Source organism: Hibiscus syriacus, unplaced genomic scaffold, assembly GCF_006381635.1.
Source record: "Hibiscus syriacus cultivar Baekdansim isolate YM2019G1 unplaced genomic scaffold, ASM638163v2 tig00110383_pilon, whole genome shotgun sequence".
In the NCBI taxonomy this organism is placed as follows: domain Eukaryota; kingdom Viridiplantae; phylum Streptophyta; class Magnoliopsida; order Malvales; family Malvaceae; genus Hibiscus; species Hibiscus syriacus.
Window position 1 is genome coordinate 657285 of NW_024062714.1, and position 18818 is coordinate 676102.

At 36.5% G+C, this 18818-nt stretch overlaps 1 pseudogene; it reads right to left on the reverse strand.

Moving 5' to 3' along the window:
- Window positions 1-246: 246 nt before the first annotated feature.
- Window positions 247-5425, reverse strand: LOC120121879 (annotated as a pseudogene).
- Window positions 5426-18818: the final 13393 nt, after the last annotated feature.

Below are 18818 nucleotides of genomic sequence, written 5' to 3' on the forward strand. Positions count from 1 at the left end.
TTAAATGACAATGAAAGTAAATAGGTAAGGTTGATGGTCTATGTTGTCGTGGCTCTACAATAATGTCACTTTCCACGCCGATGTTCAGGTTGCCTTGTGATAGATAAGGAAGCCAAATGGATTTAGTTTGCATTCTTGTTACCTTAAACTAGGGGGTCTGCACTGTCTTGTCTCAATTAAAGTATAGTTTTTTTTTAATTACATCCTAGAATAAATTGCATAAGAAAAACGGTAAAGAAGTCGTGCAAAACTGGATTATATATCAGAATCAGACAGATAAAAGCATGTGTTCAAATAATGAAGTAATTATGAGCATTCAACAAAGGGGTAGAGGAAAGCTAAAATACAAGTACGGGTGATGATGATGAGATTAAACTACTGTATCTGTGACTCTGCATGAGGGCAACCATAATCGGCTTTGATTAGTCATAAAGGTCAAAAACTTTGCTTTTACGTTTATTTCTTCGCCTTAGTTGCCTCGGAAATGGATCGACCCAATGTTTGTATTGTTCTACGGCTTGATTCCATCGCTCTTTGAAGACTCTATGTTCCCATGTGGATTGCCTGCGAATCTGCAACAGTATATATTTCTGTGCTTAGAAATCGCTTTCGCTTTAGATATTTCTTTAACCTGAAGAAGCAGGGTAAAATCTCTACGGCCATGTTATCAAGTGGCAGACATCCTTAGTTCAATTATAACATGCATATGGCCATCAAGATGGGTTTCTTAGACATACTTACCAATTGCGAATTGAGCGAGTTTAAGAGCGAAGCTTTTGTTCGCCTGAGTAACAAAAATAATTTACTATCGTTAATCACATAAATTTCTTATCTAATCAACAGAATGTCTACTGATAAGGGATAAAGTGAATTCAGGAATTATGGATCTCACCTCAGCTCGTGGATCAAATTTCGAAGCCCGACTCGAAGCCCTACCACTCTGCACATAAGCAGGAAAAACAATTAAGAAACTAAGTTTATGATAACTTAGAAATAACTCAGAACAACAATTCAGATTGATTACTGAAGTCTTCAAACTATTTTAAGATAAACCCAAAATGTTACTTCGCGAAAATTTGGCAGCAAAATCAATAATTAGGTAATGTTCCGATGGTTCTAGAAGTTTGGTCTCTGCATATGAAATATACAGGACTAGTGGTATTGTGTTTCGGGTTTAGATAAACAACAAAGAGATAAAGATATGAAAAAAAAACAAGAGAGCAGGTAAGCATATTAATCTTATACTTTAAGGGAGAAACACCTTAAAGGAGTCTATTCTCCCTGCTTGTTAATCATAGAATATAAGCAAAATAAGATGAAAGATATGCTCTTTTATCCTTGTCAAATGTAAGCACAATTCACCCATAAAGCACAGAAACTATAAGGGAAGAAGACAAAGCAGAAACCTTTCTGGATTTCCTCAATGGGAGCTCTCCTGTCCCACCCAAAGTTTGTATGCCCTTATGAACATTGTACTCTCTATCAATCACCACCACATTCTTCGTGCGATCACCCTGAATAATAGCATATGCATCCATAATAAACATAATGTTTCTTGGAATCATGCTGAAGTATATATCTACTACAGTAAAAGAAGTGAACTATAAAGAATGAATAGTCAACAAGAAACAGGTCCGAAGTAGAATCAAGTGAAATCTTACCTGTGCACAATACCCAAGTTTCATATCCATTCCTCATCCATAAACAAGATCATTCTGAAAGAAAGAAAAAGGGCTTAAAGATCAACAGCAAAATAATATGAAAATGAGAGATTTATGCGTTATGATAAATGTGTATGCTACAAATTTATAGAAAAGGAAGGGATAGATCATATGGAAATGTGAAGCGGAGAATGAAGCAACCATCCTTAAAATTTTATGTAGACGAAAACATGCAAGATTACCTGTATGAAATGCCATGCACAAAACCAGGCAGCTCTGGAGAACACGGGAGCCATTCCCTCCACAAATCTACAAAGATAATATGGATGATTAAAATCAGCACCAACCAATCAAATCATGACATTTGATTTTCTTAAAGCTTATAACAGAGGATCTCAGATAGAGCATGGAAGATGTGCATGGGGGCAAATCCTCTTAGGACTTAAATCCAGGCACAATTTCCCATGTCATTTTTAGAAGTTATCAATATAGGAAAGGAATACGGATGGAATTGTTGTCATTAAATTGCTTTAAAACATTATATCATGCTATTGAGTAATGTGATGAAAAATAACTCACCCGGAACATGGTGCCCCCTCGCTTATATTTGAACACTTTGTTTTATCTCTGCGTCCATAGACTCTTCTGTATTTTCCAAAAACTTTCAAGTATTATACAAATAATAATCTGTAAGCATTTTATGAATTGTCATAAATCATTTCATTCACCTATGGAACTTCTTCATTCTAGCACGTATAGTGATTCTGTGGTGTATTTCCATTGAATTTGGGTCTAAAGCCGGCTGAGAAATCATCTAACCCTTCTGACTTCACTATTTCTAGGTACCTGGAGAAAGAAGATTCACCCATTTGGTCAAAATGTTTGGATTCTGCGCCCCCCAACCCCAAGAGCCTCAGAAAGCAGAAATAGTAGTAAACGAGAGAAAGATGGAACTAAATGCCGAGAAACCTGGACAGAAAATTATATTATTATTTAATAACGCATAAGATTATGTTAAGGCAAGAAAACATCAGGATATTTCTGGTGACCGAAACGTCATAAAAGCCATTTCCCTTCTCGGATTGAAATGCTCCACCCCAAAATCTTAATCCCAAAGAAATATGTAGTCATATATTGACACAATATCTGGATGTAGAAAACGCTTTGCAAACCACCTGAAAGAGGGAAGAGATCCGTAACCTTATTAAGAAATTTTAGGAGACAAAGTATGGATACAACAAACCAGTCAATAAGATTCATCTAGGCCGTCACTTTATATTTTTAAAGCAGTCTAAAGTCCATGACCCAATTTATATAGCAGACCAAACTCTTAGAGCAGCACATGTAACCTCTAGTTCATAATGTTACACGTGCACTCGACAACAGCAAAAACTGGATATACATCAATACAAATATAAGAATTATAAAACTGATCAAGTCCTTGTTTGATACAGCAAGTCTTAAGCCAGACTGCTGACTACAACTCAAAATGACTCAAACCTTGTTAGAATCTGCTTTAGCAACAAACCTACAATATGAGCAGCTTGATGAACTCCAATTCCATTATGAGCATACACATCCAACCATGCATTTCACAAGACATGACAAAAGAATTCCTTTTACCAACAATAGGTTTTACCACTTTGTTTGGTTATGAGCCACTATGTTAATGGCTTTGCTACACCAATCAAGATCCCACCATCCATTCACTTTGCCATCGTAATGGAATAAAATAATGGTAAAATTTGCTGCAAGAAACTGAATTTAACAAAATTAGGCAAACAGTGTGCAGTTCATCAATGTTGAAAGTCAACAGGACAAGATGCAATACCTTTCGCACAAGGCCGTCAACACTTTCTTTTTGTTTAATACCAACTGACATTGCCAGCAAGTTCTTATTTGTGGTAATATTGACCTACAATTGGATATCCATCCAATCGCATTAAATATTGTAAACAATCTTATTTTTTTCAACAATATCAAAATTTTCAGAACAATCGTCATTACTTATTCATGAAAGAAAGAAACCAAGGAAAAAGAAAAAAGAAAGTGGCTAATATTCATATCTTAGTATAAAAGTTTATGTTAGCGAACAAGAATATTTGAATCTCACCTCAGATCGTGAATTCTTTGACCATAGCTTTAGTTCCAAATCTGAACGAGGTTGCATAATGCCATGTGCTAAATCTGTTAATATTCTGGAAGGCAATTCATTATCCTAGCCACAAACATGATACACAACTTAGATGACAATGAGGAAATGTATAAAAACAATGCAAATCCAGTATTAACATGCTTACCTCTACTGTTTCAAAAGGGTGCAATTTGGTTTCAATCTAGCAATAAAAGAAAGCAAAAGGTTAAATTTTTTCTTCTTTGATTAACCAGACACCTTATCACAATAATAATGCCAGCATGAAATAAGTGGGCTAACAATAAAAAGTAATAAAAATAACCCAAATTGGCCAGTAGAAAGGCCAGGAAACGGAAAAACCAGTGAAAAATAGAGAACAAGGAGAGTTTTTATACCTCTGTCTCGTAGTATTGATATTTTGTGGTTCTATGCACAATGTACAACATGACTGTAAAAATAACTACCATAAATGGAAGCTGCCTCATTTTAAATCCGACGTTTCCCTGCAACAATATCAACATTTTACAAGCTTTGAAAGGTAAAGTTCTACTAAAACTTCAATGTTGGAAGACCTTCAAACTTGAAAAGAAAGAGAATACCATGTCAGATGAAGCATTTCTTCTCTTATCAGCAACTGTCCTCATACACAAAGCTTCTATGTTAAACTAATAGAAAACTACAGGAAATTTCATTGAAGTAAGCAAAAGGAAAAAAGCTACACCAACAGCTTTTAGAAGTAAATGTTACAAACAAGAAGGTACTGAATTAGTTTATGCCTCTGAAAGACCATAAATCATATTAAGAAAAAAGACACAGAATTTGTTTTGCCTCAGCAACTAACATAAGGAAATGGAAGTTGCAAAAGGATGATCGAATAAATTAAAATCTGAGAAACAGATATGTCAAATACGTGATGCCATTAAATCTTCAAATTTAAGAACGTGTTTAAATGAGCTGAAGCATGTGCATGCTGCATGTGATGGCAGAATCTCAAAAGAAAGAAAACAAGAGACAAAATTAAGATTTTGTTAGATCTAAGAATGCAATTATTACTATTATATGCGCCTGATAATAACTTCAAAAACAAAAAGAAGAAAAGGAAATGAAATGAAATGAAATGAAATAATAAGCACTGTAAGAGCAAAGTTTCGGTTTTTAGATTGAAGTGAAAGTGAAAATAAGAAATCGAAAAGTAATGAAAGCTAACAACCTCTGTCAAGGTTTGACCTTAAACTGAGAAACTATTCATTAGTACAATTATTTAAAAAAAAGAATAAAAAAGAATAAAGATTGAAGAATGAATATGTACAAGCAGAAACAAGAATTTCTTGAAAAGCAGATCTTGATGGAACCAACATTGCCAGAAAATAAAAATTAAAAGAAAAGCATATAATGAGGGACCTTGAAGATCAAAAGGAGGCGGAATTGATTGATCAGAGATGAAAATAGATAAGAAAGAGTAAAGCTTTTTTGCCTTCGGGTAAATTTGGGTCCGCTGATTCAACAAAATCAAATTGCATGAATGAACCAGCGAAAACCAACAGAGATAAAAGGTTTTTAAAAGAAAACCGAAAGAAGAGGATGTGAATAGTGGAAGAACAAAAGGCAGGTGATTTGGGGTCGAACTTTGTTTTTTTGGGTTTGGCATGGGGAAGGGATTTTGGACTGGGGTTTATATGAATTGTCGAGCCGCGGATTCCCGACGTCTATGTTGAAAATTAAACCAATGGAAAGTTAAATTTAATTAATTCACCGAATACAATTATCAAAAAATAATATACAATTGTTAGATTTTTTAATAATGGTAGAATTTTAATTTTAGTCATTATAATTTAGGGTATTTATAAATTAGCTCTTAAATTTCAACTATAAATACCTTAACTCATTTAGCTTCAAAATAATCCTAAAGCATTCTAGCTTTCTTCCAATACTAGAGAGAATTTAGAGAGTTTCTTGAGAGTTGTTTTCTCCTTTTTATAAAGAGAGAATTATCATTGTTTTCTCTTTGGTAGATCGAGAAATGTTGTAATTCCTATTTTCTCATAGTGAAATTCTTCTACCGTTGCCCGTGGTTTTTATCCTATATTATTTAAGGGTTTTTCCACGTAAATTTTGTGTCTCTTTTATCTTCATTTTTATTTTCTCAAATTATCAGTTGCAATTTTACTCTATCTGATAGCCGTCTTCCGCAACAATTGGTATCCGAGCCAGATTAGAGTTTGTAATATCTGCTTATTGTCTTTGTGGTTGTCACCAAAAGGTGGATCCTCTAACATAAGAAAGTAAGAAGTTATTACACATTCTTTAAAGGTTCCAGAGAACTATTCACGATAGTGAAATAGTGGGAGTTATCCGTAAAAGAAGCTATTGCAACGAAATTTGATATTGAAAAATTCAATGGGAGAAATTTCTAATTGTGGAAATTGAAGATGAAGGTCGTCTTGAGGAAAGACGGTTATCTAGCAGCTATCAGTGAAAGGCCGGTGGATTTCACAGATGACAACAAATGAATCGAAATGGACGGGAATGCTATGGCAAACTTTCATCTAGCATTAGCAGATGAAGTATTGTCAAGCATCGAGGAGAAGAAGACAACTAAGGAGATATGGGATCATCTCACCAAACTGTACGAGGTCACATCACTGCACAATAAAATTTTCCTTAAAAAGAAATTGTACACTCTCCGGATGTCAGAATCTACTTCAGTGACGGAGCACTTAAACACACTGAACACTTTATTTTCTCAGCTTACATCCTTAAGATGTACAATAGGAGAACAAGAACGTGCTAAACTTCAACTTCAAAGTTTACCTGATTCGTATGATCAACTCATCATTAACTTGACAAATAGTAATGTCACCACTCTAGTCTTCGATGACGTTGCAGCTGCTGTTCTCCAAGAAGAAAATCGGCGCAAGAACAAGGAAGACAGACAAGTAAATCTGCAACAAGCAGAAGCGTTGACAACGATGAGAGGGAGATCAACAGAACGTGGCCAAAGCAGCAGTCACAAACATGGTAGATCGAAGTCGAGGAGCAAGAAGAATTTAAAGTGCTACAACTGTGGAAAGAAAGGTCACTTAAAAAAAGATTGTTGGAGTCTAAATAAAAACTCCAATCCACAAGGCAATACCGCAAACACTTCAGATGATAGAGATGCTCTATGATGTGAAGCGTCAACCACCGTAAAATATAGAAAAAGATTTGCAGACATATGGCTCATTGATTCGGGAGCAACATATTACATGACCTCAAGAAGAGAATGGTTTCATCATTATGAACCTGTCTCAGGAGGATCTGTGTATAGCTGTAATGATCATGCCTTAGAGATAGTTGGCGTGGGAATCATCAAATTGAAGATGTATGATGGAACAATTAAAGTTGTTTGAGATGTGCGATACGTGAAAGGCCTAAAGAAAAATTTATTATCCTATGGATTGTTGGATAATAATGTAAGCAAGATTCAAACACGGAAAGGAATCATGAAGGTGTTCCGTGGAGCGCTTGTGGTGCTGAAAGGCGAAAAGATAGCAACAAACTTGTACATGCTGAAGGGGGAGACTTTGCTAGAAGCAGAAGCCTCTGTTGCCTCATGTAGTTCAGATTCTGCAATGCTATGGCATCAGAAACTTGGACACATGTCAGAACAAGGAATGAAAGTTCTTGTGGAGCAAAAGCTTCTTCCGGGCTTAACAAATGTATCACATACTTTGTGTGAGCATTGCATAACAAGTAAGCAACACCGGTTGAAATTCAACACATCAAATTCCAGAGGCAAAAATGTTCTAGAATTGGTTCACTCTGACGTATGGCAAGCACCAATTACATCCCTAGGCGGAGCAAAGTACTTTGTCTCATTTATTGATGACTACTCTAGGAGATGTTGGGTGTACCCTATTAAGAAGAAGTCAGATGTGTTTTCAACTTTCAAAAACTTCAAAGCGCGGGTGGAACTTGATTCTAGAAATAAGATCAAGTGTTTTCAGAACAGATAATGGAGGAGAATACACAAGCGAAGAATTTGATGACTTTTGCAGGAAAGAATGCATCAAAAGAAAGTTCACAGTGGCGAACACTCCTCAACAAAATGGAGTGGCAGAGCGGATGAACATAACCTTGTTAGAAAGAACAAGAGCAATGTTGAGGTATGTAGGCCTAGAAAAATCATTATGGGCAAAAGCAGTCAATACCGCCTGTTATTTGGTTAATCGAGCTCCATCAACTGCAATAGAGCTGAAGACACCAATGGAGATGTGGACTGGTAAACCAGCTGATTATTCAAACCTCCATGTATTTGGAAGTGTTCTGTACGTGATGTACAACTCCCAAGAAATTTTAAAGTTGGATCCAAAATCCAAGAAATGCAAATTCTTGGGGTATGTTGATGGTGTAAAGGGGTATCACTTGTGGGATCCCACTGCCCGCAAAGTGATCATTAGCAGGGATGTTATCTTTGTAGAAGATAAACTAAAAAGAAAAGAAGACGATGATAGCACTGAAAAGTCAGAGACTACACAAATACATGTGGAAAATGAGATTGAACAAGGAGATTCTTCTGAAGTAGAACCAACACATGATGAACAATAACCAGAGAGTTCTGAAGCTCCAACAACTCGTCAATCAGATCGTGTGAGAAGACGTCCCAATTGGCACTCAGATTATGTTATAGAAGGTAATATTGCATACTGCCTTTTAACAGAGGACGGTGAGCCATCAACATACCAGGAGGCAATAAACAACTCAGATGCTTCATTATGGATGATGGTGATGCAAGAAGAAATTGAAGCCCTTCATAAAAATAATACATGGGACCTTGTGCCACTACCACAAGGAAGGAAGCCAATTGGTAACAAATGGGTCTTTAAAATCAAGAGAAATGGTGACGATCAAGTTGAGAGGTATCGTGCAAGACTGGTGGTCAAAGGATATGCTCAAAAAGAAGGTATTGATTTCATTGAAATATTTTCTCCTGTGGTTCGACTAACAACAGTTCGAGTAGTTTTGGCAATGTGTGCTACATTGAACTTACATCTAGAGCAACTAGATATTAAAACAACTTTTCTTCATGGAAATCTTGAAGAAGAGATTTATATGCTTCAGTCTGAAGGTTTTGAAGGAAAAAAAAAAGAAGAACTTGGTTTGCAGGTTGAACAAATCTCTGTACGGTCTAAAGCAGGTGTCGAGGTGTTGGTATAAGAGATTTGATATTCCTTCATTATGTGCCTTGGATACAACAGACTTAATTCAGACCCTTGTGCTTATTTCAAGAGGTCTGGTGATAACGATTTTGTTATATTACTGTTGTATATGGATGACATGTTGGTTGCAGGACCCAACAAAGATCATATTGAAGAATTGAAGGCACAACTGGCTAGGGAATTTGAAATAAAGGACTTGGGATCATCAAACAAGATTCTAGGAATGCAAATTCACTGAGACAGAAGTAATAAGAAGATTTGGCTTTCACAAAAGAATTACTTGAAGAATATCTTGTCACGATTCAATATGCAAGATTGTAAGCCAATTTCTACCCCTCTTCCTATTAACTTCAAATTATCCTCCATTATGAGTCCTAGCAGTGAAGAAGAGATGATGGAGATGTCTCGAGTATCGTATACATTAGCAGTGGGAAGTTTAATGTTCGCTATGATATGCACAAGACCAGACATTGCACAAGCAGTGAGAGTGGTTAGTCGATACATGGTGAATCCAGGCAAAGAGCATTGGAATATAGTAAAGAGGATCCTGAGATACATCAAAGGGACCTCAAATGTTGCATTATATTACGGAGGATCAAACTTATTAATCAATGGGTATGTAGATTCTGACTATGCAGGAAATTTGGATAAAAGCAAATATACTACAGGATATGTGTTCAAAATTGCTGGTGGAGCTGTAAGCTGGGTTTCAAAATTACAGTCAGTTGTGGCTACGTCAACAACAGAAGCATAATATGTAGCAGCTACACAAGCCAGTAAAGAAACAATTTGGTTGAAGATGCTATTGGAGGAGCTTGGGCACAATCAAGAGTATGTCTCTCTGTTTTGTGACAGTCAAAGTGCCTTGCATCTAGAAAGGAATCCAACATTTCATTCAAGGACAAAGCACATACTAGTTCAGTATCATTTCATTCGTGAAAAGGTGGAAGAAGGGACGGTAGATATGCATAAGATCCATACCAAAGACAACATAGCAGATTTCATGACGAAAACGATCAATACCGATAAATTTACTTGGTGTCGATCCTCTTGTGGCCTGTCAGAAACATAAGCAACATGATGGTACAAGGTAGAAAGAATGGTGTGAAGATATGATTGTTTCAATCAAATCTTCAAGTGGGAGATTGTTGAAAATTAAACCAACTTTCGGTGGAAAGTTGGATTTAATTAATCCACCGAATACAATTGTCAAAAAGCATAACACAATTGTTGATTTTTCAACAATGGTAGAACCTCAATTTTAGCCATTATAATTTAGAGTATTTACAAATTAGTCCTTAAGTTTCAACTATAAATACTCTAGTTCATTTAGCTTCAAAATCATCCCAAAGCATTCTAGGTTTCTTCCAATACTAGAGACAATTTAGAGAGTTTCTTGAGAGTTGTTTTCTCCTTTTTTATGAAGAGAGAATTATCATTGTTTTCTCCTTGGTAGATCGAGAGAGGTTGTAATTCATATTTTCTCATAGTGAAATTCTTCTACCGTTGCCCGTGGTTTTTACCCTATATTTGGGGGGTTTTCCACGTAAATTTTGTGTCTCTTTTATCTTCATTTTTATTTTCTCAAATTATCAGTTGTAATTTTGCTCTATCCGATAACTGTCTTCCGTAACAGTCACCCCTGCGACAGCTCCCGATTACACACTCCCATTGTTTTGAATAAACTTCACCGTTTGTCCTCTTGCATGGATATTTTCAAGAATTGGAACCCACATGAAGCAGTTAATGAATCAAGCATAACAACTGTTAAAGAGCGAAACTGTCAGCTAATGAGGCAAATTAGCTGCTTAATCTCAGTTTTGGCCGATAATCTCAGGGAGAAGAAGAGAACAGAATGATAGACTGTTCAATCAAATAATAATAATAATAATAATAATAATAATAAACAGACAGCTCTGGCGGGATTATCAGCTGCCTTTTCTGCTACGATGTTAATAATTCTTAATTAATTACATGTTTATTTTTCATATGTTCTGGAGATAAACCTGTAATGATTATTCACCCTTTATATATTTCAGAATGATTAGGTCGACTGGATTTTGGATTTATTAAAAGTTCAGGATTATCCCATTCTTTTTGTTGAATTATGGATAAGACATGCTAGTTTAATGTATAAAACATTTATAGTATTACTGGAAAATGTTGTGTTAGAAGAGACTGAATCTCACTATTGCTTGACAGATAAGTGAAGATCACCCATGCAAAATTCCATAGAAATCAAGGTCAAATTCACATGTATCCTTATTATAAAAACAAAATGCAGGTCCAAGTACTTGGATACATCATAGATAAAGAACTCTGGTAAAGTCTCAAACCGATATCTTCACCATGTTGAAGCCTTTATGCAGTAAACAAAAAAACAAAAATGAAATTAGAACTGTCCAGAAATAGCTGTTACAGGGCTATTATCCGGATTGAGATCGTCTTTCACTCTATAGCGAGCAACCATCGAAGAGTGCTTGAGAATAGGTGCTTTGTATATAGTTTAAAACCAGAAGATCTTCTTAAGGAGTTCCGTATTTTGGAACTCCATCAGCTAATAAATCCATTGACAGATTATAAAGAAGAGTGGAGGAACAAGACTCGCAACTCTAACATGATGCATTGGCAATACTCATCTTGGGTTTTTCTCAAAACTTGTCTCATCTCCGCCATTCGTTGTTTACGTAACTCCTCAAACCAAGAAAAATGTAATGTGAATATTAATAAAGCACCATACTTCAAAATGTAATTAAGCAAGCATTAGAAGTTCAGAACAAACACTGGAGAGGATTACTCACTGGCAACCTGAGTAACGTGGCTGCAAATCCTCGTACTTAGATTTACAAACCTGCATTTAGATGCTAACTTCATAGGATGAAATTTATAAATAAAAAAAAGTTAAGCATTTTGACAAAAAATCTAATAGACTATATCACAGCTGCACTACCAATCTATCCTTCCTAAATAAAGAAAGAAGAGTTTAACTGAATTATACATCACATCAACTTCCATAATCATTAATTGAATTATAAAGGGTAAATTACACGGGAGAACACACAACTATAGTAAAAAATCAATTTGACCATCGAAGTTTTAATAGAATCAATCAGACCATCCAACTATTTAAATGTTTCAATCAAACCATCGACCATTAATTTTTAACGGAGGTGGTGGCATGTTCGTTAATAAAATTGACATAATTATATATTTAGTCCTTAATATTTAAACATTCTATCAATTTAGTCACCATTTTAATTCAATTAAATAAATTTAATATCCAATTAGATAGTCAGATGTGTCATTAAATGATTGGGTAATTATTTTAAATTTATTTACCTTCCAAATTGGAAGAAAATAATTGAAGGAAATCGTAATTATTGTTTGGAAGATTCGAACTAAGGCCAATAGGATGGTGATCATAGGCAGAGATGGGCATGAGACCCGAACTAAGGCCAATAGGATGGTGATCATAGGCAGAGATGGGCATGAGACCCGAATCCGACGGGTTTCGACCCGATCAAGTAGGATTTTTTTAATAAAAAAAATTGGATTCGGGTCGGGTCATTTTTTTCATGTTCGGGTCGGGTTTAGGGTGAAAAATATCAGACCTGACCTCAAAAATATATAATTTTACCTTATATATTTAGAAATAATTACAATAATACCCCTCTATATATTATTTTTTTCAATTAAGTCATTGTTTTTATTGAATACATTTTTTATTATTATTTTAGGTCGAGTCGGGTCAGATGAAATCTTGTTTTGGTCAGATTGAGTCTCGAGTGGATGACTCCTTATTTTTGGGTCGAATCGGGTGAACCAAAAACCCGACCCATGCCCATCCCTTGCAGGCACAAACCACTCAGCCAAATACAATACGCTGTATATGTTTACAATATTTTTTTATATATCCTGTCATTCTTAATGAAAGTTTTTTATATATCCTCACATTCTTAATGAAAGTAAAAAATGAAGTCAAAATGAAAATAGAAGGTTTCAAACTTGAAACTTTACCACTGATCCAAACATATATTAAAAGCATAAATACAACATTGTTTTATATATTATTAGTTCTTATTTAATGAGTGTAATTTACTCTAATATTTAATATAAAATTTGCATTTATTTTTGTTATTGTATATAATATTATGTTTATTCTTTTAAAATATGAAATAATTTTATACCATTTTTAATAATTTGAATTAGATTGTGTTTTTAATTTTTTAATAAGAATTTTTATTAAAAATAAAATTGTTGTAATCTAACTATAAATTTTAAAAAAATTATATTAAAAACATATTCTTTTTGGTGTGATGTTTAAAATTATCATAAAAAGTGTATATATATATTTTAAAAATTATCATATTCTTTTTAAGAAATTTTTTTATTTAAATAAAAAAATTTATAATCTAACTATCATAAATAAAAAAATTCAAAATTAATAACAATTAAAAACATAATATTAAAAAGTTGTAATCTAACATAATTTGTTCAAAAATTATCTAACTAAATTAATAGCTAAAAGTTTTATAACTAAAAAGTAATCATATATAGAACAATATTAGCATTTTAATTTCATATGTTTCTTTCTTTAACTGTGACAGTTTATATAAAACATATTATAACTTCTCAGCAAGAATTGAATTTGGTCGAGTGGTTTAGGCGGACGATAATTCTCCCTTTGGCATTGGATCGAAACCACAGTAGAATTTTATTTCTCCAACTGTTTTCCTTTAATAAAGGTAGTGAAATGTGTCACCGTCTTATTGGAAGATAAATAAATTAGATTAAATAAATTAAAATTAAAAAAATCCTCCAATCATCTAATGACATATGTCATCATGTAATTGGATGTTAAATTTAATTAATTAAATTAAAATAGTGACTAAATTAATAGAATATGTAAATATTAAGGACTAAGTATAGAATTATATTAATTTTATTAACGGACACGTCACCACCTACGTAAAAATTAACGGCCGGTGATTTGATTGAAACATTAAAATAATTGGGTGGTCCGATTGATTAAATTTACCTAATTATAAATCACAGCAACTTCAAGATTCCAATCTAGGGTACTACCATGACGGAGAACTGCCCCACCTAATTACAGGCCGCTTGTAGTACTACTCTGTCATCTTTAAAGAGCTTGACTGCTTTCATCTTCCTTGGGATGGAAAAATTGTACCTCAAGGATTTAGTAGAAAAGTTAAAAATGATCATTACCAAACTTGGTCGGGGTCTTCTTCAACATGTTTTGGAGTTGCTAGAAAAATGTAATTCTAAATTTCCAATGAATGAATGTAACGAATATCCTACCTGCAGTAGAGATCCATGATACTACAACGTATCCACAACACCAATAACCCATTTTCGTATTGACAGTCCATGTCTCAAGTCTCAACACTGAAGATCTAATGCAGGGGGATCCGAGACAAATTATGATGAGCTATCAGATTGCACCTTGATGGCGCTGAGATACCATGAGTTGGCATATCAGCGCAAAGGCGGGAATTGATTGTGATATGTTCCTCATTGGGGCCGTTTTGAGTATGTTTCAGTCTTTTGGCCATAACTTTGGCTACGAGTGTCAGAATCGTGCATAAGACCCCAATCCGAAAAGCTCTTTTCGACGCGCACGCTGTCTACATGAGCTATGCTCCATGTGGCCCTTTTTTTGACCTCAAATTCTGTCATTTTCCCCTCCAAATCACTATATTTAGATATTTTTTACTATTTATGATAATATTTCGATTGTTAATTATGAAGTCATTTTAAATCCGATTTCGGCCGGATTTTTTGCAGATTGCTTATTTTATTTTGAATTTCAATTTAGAGTGATTTTCGGGATTTCGCTATTTTTGGTAAAATTTCGATAAACAATATTTTTGGCTATAACAGTCCGGCTTGTGGACTGATTTTGGACGATTTTAATTTGATAATATTTTATTAAATCCTATAGACTTTTTTTTCTCTGGTTTTTGGGCGAATTTTCTCTTGTGAATCATTTGCTGGAACTAGCCTGCAGGATAATCATTATTCTGTCTGGCGTCAGTTGGCATCAGAGCTTTAACATCTTCTTGGGAAATTTTACCAGTTTCAATGGTTGGAGGTCGTGGTCGTGGTTGTCGTGAACAGGTTCCGAATGAGGAAGCCCAACGTCGTGATCGCAGCATTCAGGATGTGATGATTGCGGATTTGCAGAGGCAAGTCGCAGAATTAACCCAGCGCCTGGCGGCGCAGGATTTCGAGGATCGTGAGGCCTCTGATCACGATACCAATTCCGCTTTCGAAAACCCATATCACAATTGTGCTCTATTCCGGGAGCACCGTGATCGGGAAGAGCATCATGGAGACCTCGATTTTTGGGTCGATCTCCTTGAGTTTTCCGGTACGTTACAAGCTGAGGGATTCGTGGATTAGATTAATGAAGTAGAGTGTATTTTTGAATATAAGGAAGTCCCCAATCGTGTGAAAGTGAAACTGATCGCCATCAAACTCAAGGGCAGAGCATCTGTGTGGTGGGAACAGTTGCGACGTTCATTAGAAAGACAGGGCAAGGCCAAGATCACTGATTGGGAGAAGATGAAGAAGAAGATGAAGGGTCACTTCCTTCCCTTCGGCTACATGCAAACCTTATTTCAGCGACTTCATGCGTTGAGGCAGGGCGTACGATCAGTCGATAATTACACGGAGGAGTTTTACCAATTGGTCGCCCGGAACGATTTATCTGAGACGGAGGAGCAGATGGTGGCGCGATATTTGGGGGGGTTACGCCAGCCCTTGCAAGATGTCCTCAGTCTTCATTCACTGTGGAGTGTTTCGAAAGCATACCATCATGCACTTGTTGTTGAAAAATAGTAAAACCAGACACCAGTGATCAGGAACGACCACAACAGTTGACCAGTTCACCCTCAGGGTTCCCGTCCTGATCAGTTTTCGTTATGGTGAACAAGAGCATAGGGCGACTGATTACAGGAAGCCTGCTAGTCAAAAGGGCAAAAATTTGTTGATTGAGGAAAAAACGGAAGACGAGACTGAGGAGATTAGTGAACCCGTGTATGACGATGATGAGACTGATGATGTGTTGTATGGAGATGGTCATGAGACTCTGGTCGTTCGCAAGAGTCTACTTACCCCTAAGGGCGATTCAGGGGACGATTGGTTGAGAATCAATATTTTCTACACGACCTGCACAGTTGCAGATAAAGTCTGCAAAATGATCATTGACAATGGCAGTTGTAAGAATGTAGTGTCAGAGGAGGTTGTCTAGAAATTGCAGTTGAAGACGGACCGCCATCCTAAACCATACAAGTTGTCATGGCTAAATAAAAGAAGTGAGGTAACAGTTGATAGGCGATGCCTCATATCTTTTTCAATTGGTAGAAAATATTTTGATAATGTCTGGTGTGATGTTGTGTCTATGGATACGTGTCATATATTGTTGGGTCGACCTTGGCAGTATGATCGCAGTGTCATTCATGACAGATGGAAGAATACATATTCTCTTAGCATCAAGGGTAAAAAGATTGTGTTGGCGCCCCGGTGGGAAGGACTCACTCCTACCCCAGTAACCAATAATACTAACTTGTTTTCTATGTCCAGGTTTTTAGATGAGATTGAGCATGGAGGCGTGGTCTATGCCTTACTACCTTACGAGAATAGTGCAGTAGACGTGGATACGGATTTACCAGTATAGGTACAACGGCTGTTGGCAGAATTCTCTAACTTGATGCCAGATGATCCTCCTGCTGGACTACCGCCTATGAGAGATATTCAGCATCAAATTGACCTTGTTCCTGGGTCAAGTTTACCAAATCGACCAGCATATCGCCTCAGTCCCAAGGAGGCTGAAGAATTGCAGCAACAGGTGGAAGAGTTGTTGGAGAGGGGCTATATCCGAGAGTGCCCATGTGCAGTCCCTGCCCTGCTAGTGCCAAAGAAAGATAGTTCTTGGCGTATGTGTATTGACATCCGAGCGATCAACAGAATTACAGTGAAGTACCAGTTTCCAATTCCCCGTTTAGATGATATGTTAGATCAGCTATCCGGTTCTAAGGTCTTCTCAAAAATTGACCTTAAAAGAGGATACCACCAAATCAGAATAAGGCCTGGAGATGAGTGGAAGATAATATTTAAAAAGGCTCAAGGTTTGTATGAGTGGATGGTCATGCCTTTTGCGCTATCCAATGCGCCCAGTACGTTCATAAGATTTATGCATCAGGTCTTGCGACCTTTTATGGGGAAATTTGTTGTAGTTTACTTCGATGATATCCTCATTTATAGTCTGACATGGACTTCACACTTCGATCACCTCCGTGTTGTTTTTGAGATGCTGAAAAAAGAGTGCTTGTTCGTCAATCAGAAGAAGTGTTATTTCTTCACTACTTCTGTGACTTTTCTTGGTTTTGTTGTGTCTACTGATGGTGTTCATGCAGATCAGTCAAAGATAGATGCAGTCTTGGAGTGGCCCATACTAAGAACCTTACATGACATCCGAAGTTTCCATGGATTGGCATCTTTCTACCGTCGGTTCATTAGAAATTTCAGTACTCTGATTGCCCCTATCACATAATACCTCAAGGGGCGTGATTTCCAGTGGTCTGAAGAGGCAGAGGCCAGTTTTCAACTGGTCAAGCAGAAGATGACCGAGGTACCAGTTTTGGCACTTCCTGATTTTGACAAAGTGTTCGAGGTAAATTGTGATGCATCTGGCGTTGGCATTGGTGGTGTTCTTAGTCAGGCAGGTCGTCCGGTTGCTTTTTTTAGTGAGAATCTATCAGGATAAAAAAACTACTCCACTTATGACTTGGAGTTCTATACCATAGTTCAGTCCCTGAAGCATTGGCGTCACTACCCAGTACAGAAGGAGTTTATTCTATTTACTGATCATGAGGCCTTGAAGTATATCAATGGCCAACACAAGCTGAGTAGACGTCATGCCAAGTGGGTGGCATACCTGCAAGAATTCACTTTTACGCTAAGGCACCAAGCATGGAATTTGAACCGCGTCGCAGATGCCCTGAGTCATCGTACCTTACTCCTCACCACCATGAATACCAAAGTTGCAGGCTTTGAGTCGTTCACAGATATATATGCAGTTGATCCTTCCTTTAGAAGAATATTTCAGGAGGTAACTGAGGGTCACAGTCATGATTTTGTTTTGCATAATGGGTATCTATTTCGTGGATTACCTTGGCCCTTATCTCTTCTGACTTTTATTGGCCCAAGTTGACTAGTGATGTGGCCCATTATGTGGACCGTTGTTATGTGTACCAACAGTCTAAGGGAGTTCTCACCAATGCGGGCTTGTACACTCCCTTACTTGTTCCTGAAGCTCCTTGGTTCGACATCAGCATGAATTTTGTATTAGGCTTACCCCGTACCTAAAGGGCCTCGGATTCTATCTTTGTTGTGGTTGACAGGTTTTCCAAGATGGCTCATTTTGTAGCTTGCAGAAAGACTATGGATGATGACCGGATTTCCCATCTTTATTTCAAGGAGATTGTGCGTTTACATGGTGTTCCTCGATCCATCACTTCAGATCGTGATACTAAGTTCATTAGTCATTTCTGGAAGAGCCTATGGGGGAAACTGGGAACGCAGTTGAATTTCAGTAGCGCCTACCACCCCCAGACGGATGGACAGACCGAGGTGGTTAACAGAAGTTTGGGAAACCTTTTGAGGTGTTTAGTATGAACGAAGCCGAAGTAGTGGGATTTGGCATTGCCTCAGGCAGAAATTGCCTACAACAGATCAAAAAAACAGATCCACAAGTTTAAGCTCATTTGAGATTATCTATGGTCAAAACCCATCCGGGAT